Genomic DNA, 5,827 nt, shown 5'->3' with positions numbered 1-5,827 from the left:
GCAAGGAATTAAAAAAAAAAAGTCCCGGAGTTGATTCCAACTAACCAAAGTCCAGTGAGTTGATTCTGACTGTGATCCTATAATGCAAAGTGGAATTGACTAGTTTCCAAGGTTGCAAATCTTTACTAAAGTAAAAGCCAACTAGCACATTCTAACTGCTCCTTTAAAACTCTTGGCGCTTTGGTACGCAGCCAAGGATTTTAAACCACGGTACCACCATGGAATAACTGTTAAAAAATTAAGGAGCACTAATGTAGTTTACCAACAATAGAAGAGAAAGGAGGCCACCTACCTTGAGGTAGAGGACTGGAATGAGGAAGATGAGCCTTGAATCCTTATCGTGATTGGAGTGTGTTAAAGTCTTAGACCTGAGCTGGCATGAGCCTTGGCTGAAATGGTAAGCATTTCTTGGAGAGAGGGTAATTTTCTGAAATTCCCAAACACAAAAGAGAAGTTTGTTGCTTTGGGTACATTTAAGGAGAATACAGAAAGTACTATAGATGATTTACTAAAATATCTGTAATATTTTAAATAAAATATCTGTAATATTTAAAATAAAATACAGAATACTTGGATATATTAAAGGTCTTCTATGTGCAAAGCATTATAGTAAACTAAGTGCTGCGAGAAATCTCAATGGGGGATGATGGTCTTGCATAGCAAAGGAGATAAGATGGAGGCAAGGAGTAACACCCATGGAATGTGACAAGCCTGAAAACTAAGGTGAGGCGCTGTAAGGTGAAGGGCTAACTCCTGGTGGGGGCTAGGGACATGCTTCTGGAAGGTGCAAGTACAGTTGCCCCCCTGTGTAGGAAGAGGTTGGCCTTCAAAAGGGCTTCTTCTTACATGCGGAATAAGCAGTTTTGCATCTATTTATAAATTAATCTCAGCGTTCTTTATTGCCTTTATAGGCACCGTTCTTAGAAGATACCTTTGGACCTGTTGTAACATCTTATTGCTTCTCTAGTAATTAATTGCTTCTCTAGTTAACTAAATAAAATCTTTGACACATGTTCACTGTATAGTATGACAGTCATGGGTTTAACAAACATTCTCCTTCAACAAAATAAGAGCAGTAGCTTGGCCTTCAAGATGTCAAAGGCCAAAAAAAAAAAGATGTCAAAGGCTTAAACATATATACAAAGCACTGAAATGAAAATAGAACCACAATTGAAAGATCAATGCAATGATTCTAATATAATTCCTATTTAGTTAGTTTGTATGCTTGAAATTAGCTTGTGTGTCACAAAAGAATTTAAGTCGATTTCAGTTTTACTTTTCTTATTTTAGTAAGCACTCAGTATTTAGGTCTGTGGCAGGGGGCTTAAGATTGTGACCTCTCTCTGTCTCTCTCCCTCTTTTAAATTTAAATTTTATTCGTTTTCCCTTTTTAAAACTATGTTTACTCATTAGTTTCCCTAACACATACAAAGAATAGCACACTCTATGTGGCTGCACAGTCCACCACACCAAAACAGTGACTAGTCCAGTAAACCCCTCCATTTTATGTGGTTCTTTCTTCTTTTTTCACTCGCGCTCCCTCCTTACTTTCTTGTCCCCCATCGCTGGCCTCAACACAGTCTTCTAAGTGCATTCCACTTTTTCCTTTATAATAATGTGTCATGGAATATTGATGAGACTGACTCATTTTGCCCAGGCATAATTTCCTCCAATTCTGGCCATATCAAGAGGTGTTTGACATACTTGAGATTGTTTTTTAAGGATGAATAATATTCCATTGGGTGCATGTACAAGAGATTGTTTATCCATTCCTTACAGACTTTTAAATTGTTACTACTTTTTTGCTATTGTAGAAATTGCTGTGATAAACTTGGGCATGCATATATCTGTTCACATTTTGTTGTTTATTTCTGTAGGGTATGCAAGTAAAGAGATAGCAGAGTCATGGGTTATTTGTATTTGCAGTTGTTTAAGGAAGCACCAGTCTGGATTCCATAGTGGTTGTACAATTATACAACCGCAACAGCTATGCAAGAGCATTCCAATCTCTCCATATCCTCTCCAGCATTTATTATTTTCTGTTTTTAAAAATTTAGCTTAGAGTATAAATTCAATTTTTCCAGCATCATTTATTGAAAACGTTATCTTTTGCCCTCCTAATATGTTTTAGCACTTTATCAAAAATCAGGGATCTGTAGGTGCTTGGTTATATTTATGGGTTCTCTGTTCTAATCCATTGGTCTATATACCTTTCATTTTCTCTCCATAAGTCTATCTTAAACCGAAAGTACTGAAGAAAAAATTCAAGCTTCAAGTTACAATACTGAAAGATTCTATAGGCAAAATGTTGAATGATGCAGGAAACATCAAAAATGATGGAAGGAATACACAATCACTGTACCAAAAAGAATTAATTGGCCTTTAATCGTTTCAAGAGGTAGCATATGATCAAGAACTAAAGGTACTGAAAGAGGCCCAAACTGTACTGAATCCATTAGTCAACAACAACGTTCCAGGCATTCCAATGGAAATGTTTCAGCGCTAGTAAGAAAATGCCAGAAGTACTCACTGATCTATGCCAGGACATTGGAAGACAACTACCTGACCAACTGACTGGAAGAGACCTATAATTGTACCCATTCCAAAGAAAGGTGAGCTAAAAGAAGGTGCTTTTTTTTTTCTGAACTAAACAATGATATCACTCAAAAAACTCACTGCCAGGGAGTCAATTCTGACTCATGGAAACCCTAAAAATTTAAGTAAATTTTTGCTGAAGATCTTTCAACAACTGTTGCATCCATAGAGTGACAAGGAATTGCCAAAAATCCGGGCCAGACTCAGAAGAGGTTGTGGAACAAAGAATACTATTGCTGAATGTCAGATGGATCTTGACTGAAAGAAGAGAAACCAGAAAGATGTCTGCTTGTGTTTTATTGACTGTACAAAGGCATTTGACTGTGTGGGCCGTAATAAACTAGGGATAGCCCTGAGAAGAATGGGAATTCCAGACCACTTCATTGTGCTCACGTGGAACCTGTTCATGAATCAAAGGCAATTTTGCAAAGAGAATATTGCATGATTTAAAATCAGAAAAGGTATGAGTCCGTGTTGTATCCTCTCACTATACTTAATCAATCTGTATGCCGAGCAGATAATCCGTAGGCTGCACTATATGAAAAAGAATATGGCCTCCTGATTGGGAGAAGGCTTATTAACAGCTTTCGATATGCAGATGACACAACCTCGCTTGCTGAAAGTTAAGGAGGACTCGAAACACTTGCTGATGAAGATCAAGACTGCAGTCTTCAGTATGGATGACAGCTGAGTGCAAAGAAAACCCAAATCCTCATAAGTGGATCAATAGGTAACATCATGGCAAATGGAGAAAAGGCTGGAGTAGTCAAGGATTTTGTCTGGATTAGATCCACACTCAATGCTGGTTGAAGGAGCCACCAACACGTTGCACTGGGTAAGGCAGCCTAAGACCGCTTTAAAGTGTTGAAAAGTAAGAATGTGTCTTTGCGAACTAAAGGGACAAGCTATGGAATATTCCCTGGTCTCCTATTCAAGTGAATAAGGAAGACCAAAGAAGAATTGGTGCGTTTGAATTATGGTGCTGGCAAAGAAAATTGAAAGTACGTTGGACTGCCGAACAAGCCAAGAAATCTGTCTTGTAAGAAGCATACACAGAATGCGCCTTAGAAGCTAGGGCGGCGTGACTTAGTGTGGCCTACCTAGACATGTTTTCAGGCAAGATGAGTCCCTGGAGAAGGACATCATGCGTGGTAGAGGGGCAGTGCAAAAGAGGAAGGTCTTCGACGAGCTGGATCGACAACAGTGGCTGCAACCCTAGGCTCAAACAGGAACAGTTGTGAGGATGGCACAAGAGTGGGCAGTGTTTTGTTCGGTTGTACACAGGGTTGCTGTGAGTTGGAAGTGATTCGACAGCACCCAATAACAAATAGGAATGACCCCTGTTTGTAGGTTGAAAGAATTAATGTCGTTAAAAATGGCTTCTCTGTGTTGTCATTTGCCTTTGTGCCTGTTCTGACTCGCAGCCATCATCATCTGTACTCAGAAGAAAACAGTCGGTGGTCCTGTGCCATTGGCACAGTGAGCTCTTGGGATAGCCACTGTGTAAGTCCACTTTGCTGAAGGTCTTCCTCTGTCACCGACCTATGACTTTACGAAGCATGATGTCCTTCTTCAGAGAATGGTCCAGCTCAAGAACATGGCCAATGTATGTGAGAACAAGTCTCCTCATTCTTCCTTCCACGGAGCATTCTGGCTGGACTTCCTCCAAAGCACATGTGTTTGTTCTTCCGGAAGTCCTTAACATAGTTAAGACTCTTTAGCGACACTGTAGGTCAGAAGCTTCAATTCTCTGGTCTTCCTTGTTCACTGTCCAGCTTCTGCGTGCAATTAAAAATAGCATGGCTTGGGTCAGCTCATCTTAGCCTTCAAAGTCCCATTTTGCTTTTAAGAAGGTCTTTAGGCAGATTTGCCCAATACAACAGGCCGTTTGACTTTTTAGTTACCACTTCCAAGGGAGTTGATTGTGGATCAAAGTAGAATTAAATCCTTAACCACTTCAGACTTTTCTCTGTTCATCATCATGTTCCTATTGGTACCACTGTGAGGAGTTTTGCTCACTTTTATGTTGAAGTAATCTTTGATCTTCATCGGGAAGTGCTTCAAGCCTTCCTTGGTTTGGGCAAGCAGGATTGTATCATCTGCATATCACATGTTGTTAATGAGCCGTCATTCAATCCTGATGCCAAGTCTTTCATCATATAATCCATTATCGCAGAGTATTTGCTGTGGCAGTTATGTAATCTGTCAACTTGTGAAGGGGTGGAGTCTAGCCTGTCAATCAGGTCGTAGCTTGATGACCTCATTTGGAGGTGCTAAGCAGGTAAATAGCTCACTGGAGGTGAGACACTCCTGTTGACAAGACACATGGAGCTACCCTGATGGAGCCAGAGCCCGGAGCTGGAGGAGACATGTGGAGACCCATGGCAGCACTGAGATGAGTTGCTCCCACTGCCACTGGAGCCACAAGACTTTCCACCCACTGGCCTGTGATCTTCCTGCATTCAGCATCATTGCATATGTTGCATGAGTCTGAAGAGGAATTTATAGAGTGGTATTGGACATATGGGATAATATCGGACTTAAGGACTTGATCTGGACTGGGCTGGAATGGTTTCTTAATATACAATTACTCTTTTATAAAAAGTTCTCTATTACACACATATGAGTGTCTGTGGATTTGTTTCTCTAGTCTAACCCGGATTAACACATTTTCTCAGCATCCAGATTTAATAAGTATGGTGAAAGGATATAACACTGATGCACATTATGTTAGTTTTTATGCCATCTTGGGTGGACCAGGATTCACCCATGATGTGATCTAATACAGTGTGGTCACCCCATGATGGGATCTTCTGTGAAGCAGCCAAATTGTTTTGGGAACAAGAGAGCAGAGTACCACCTCCTTCATCTGGTCGCAGCCTTGGAACAATTGAGGGAGGTTCCATTTAGGTTGTAGTCTACCCTTGGGATAGAGTGACACTGCAAAGGCTAGCTCACTTTTGCTGGCTCTCCATCCCACACCTGCTTCTTGGGCCTCCAGTTATATTGCTTGCCAGTTCTAGACATCATGTTGAACTGCTGGTCTCAGATTTACTCAGCTCTCCATCCATCAGCCCATGGTCTTCCTGTTCACCTTCCTGCTTCCTGTACGTCAGCCCTGCAGCTACACAGTCGGGCTGGAGAAGCCTCTAGTTTACGACTGACCCATGGATTGAAACTGGACTGGACTTAGCCACTTAGACAACTGTGTGAGCCATTTCTTGATATAAAC

This window comes from Echinops telfairi, unplaced genomic scaffold, assembly GCF_000313985.2.
Source record: "Echinops telfairi isolate 266 unplaced genomic scaffold, ASM31398v2 ScPeMD7_14;HRSCAF=57, whole genome shotgun sequence".
NCBI classification, from domain to species: Eukaryota; Metazoa; Chordata; class Mammalia; order Afrosoricida; family Tenrecidae; genus Echinops; species Echinops telfairi.
The sequence above is the reverse complement of the archived record's forward strand: the minus strand, read 5'-3'. Positions refer to the sequence as shown.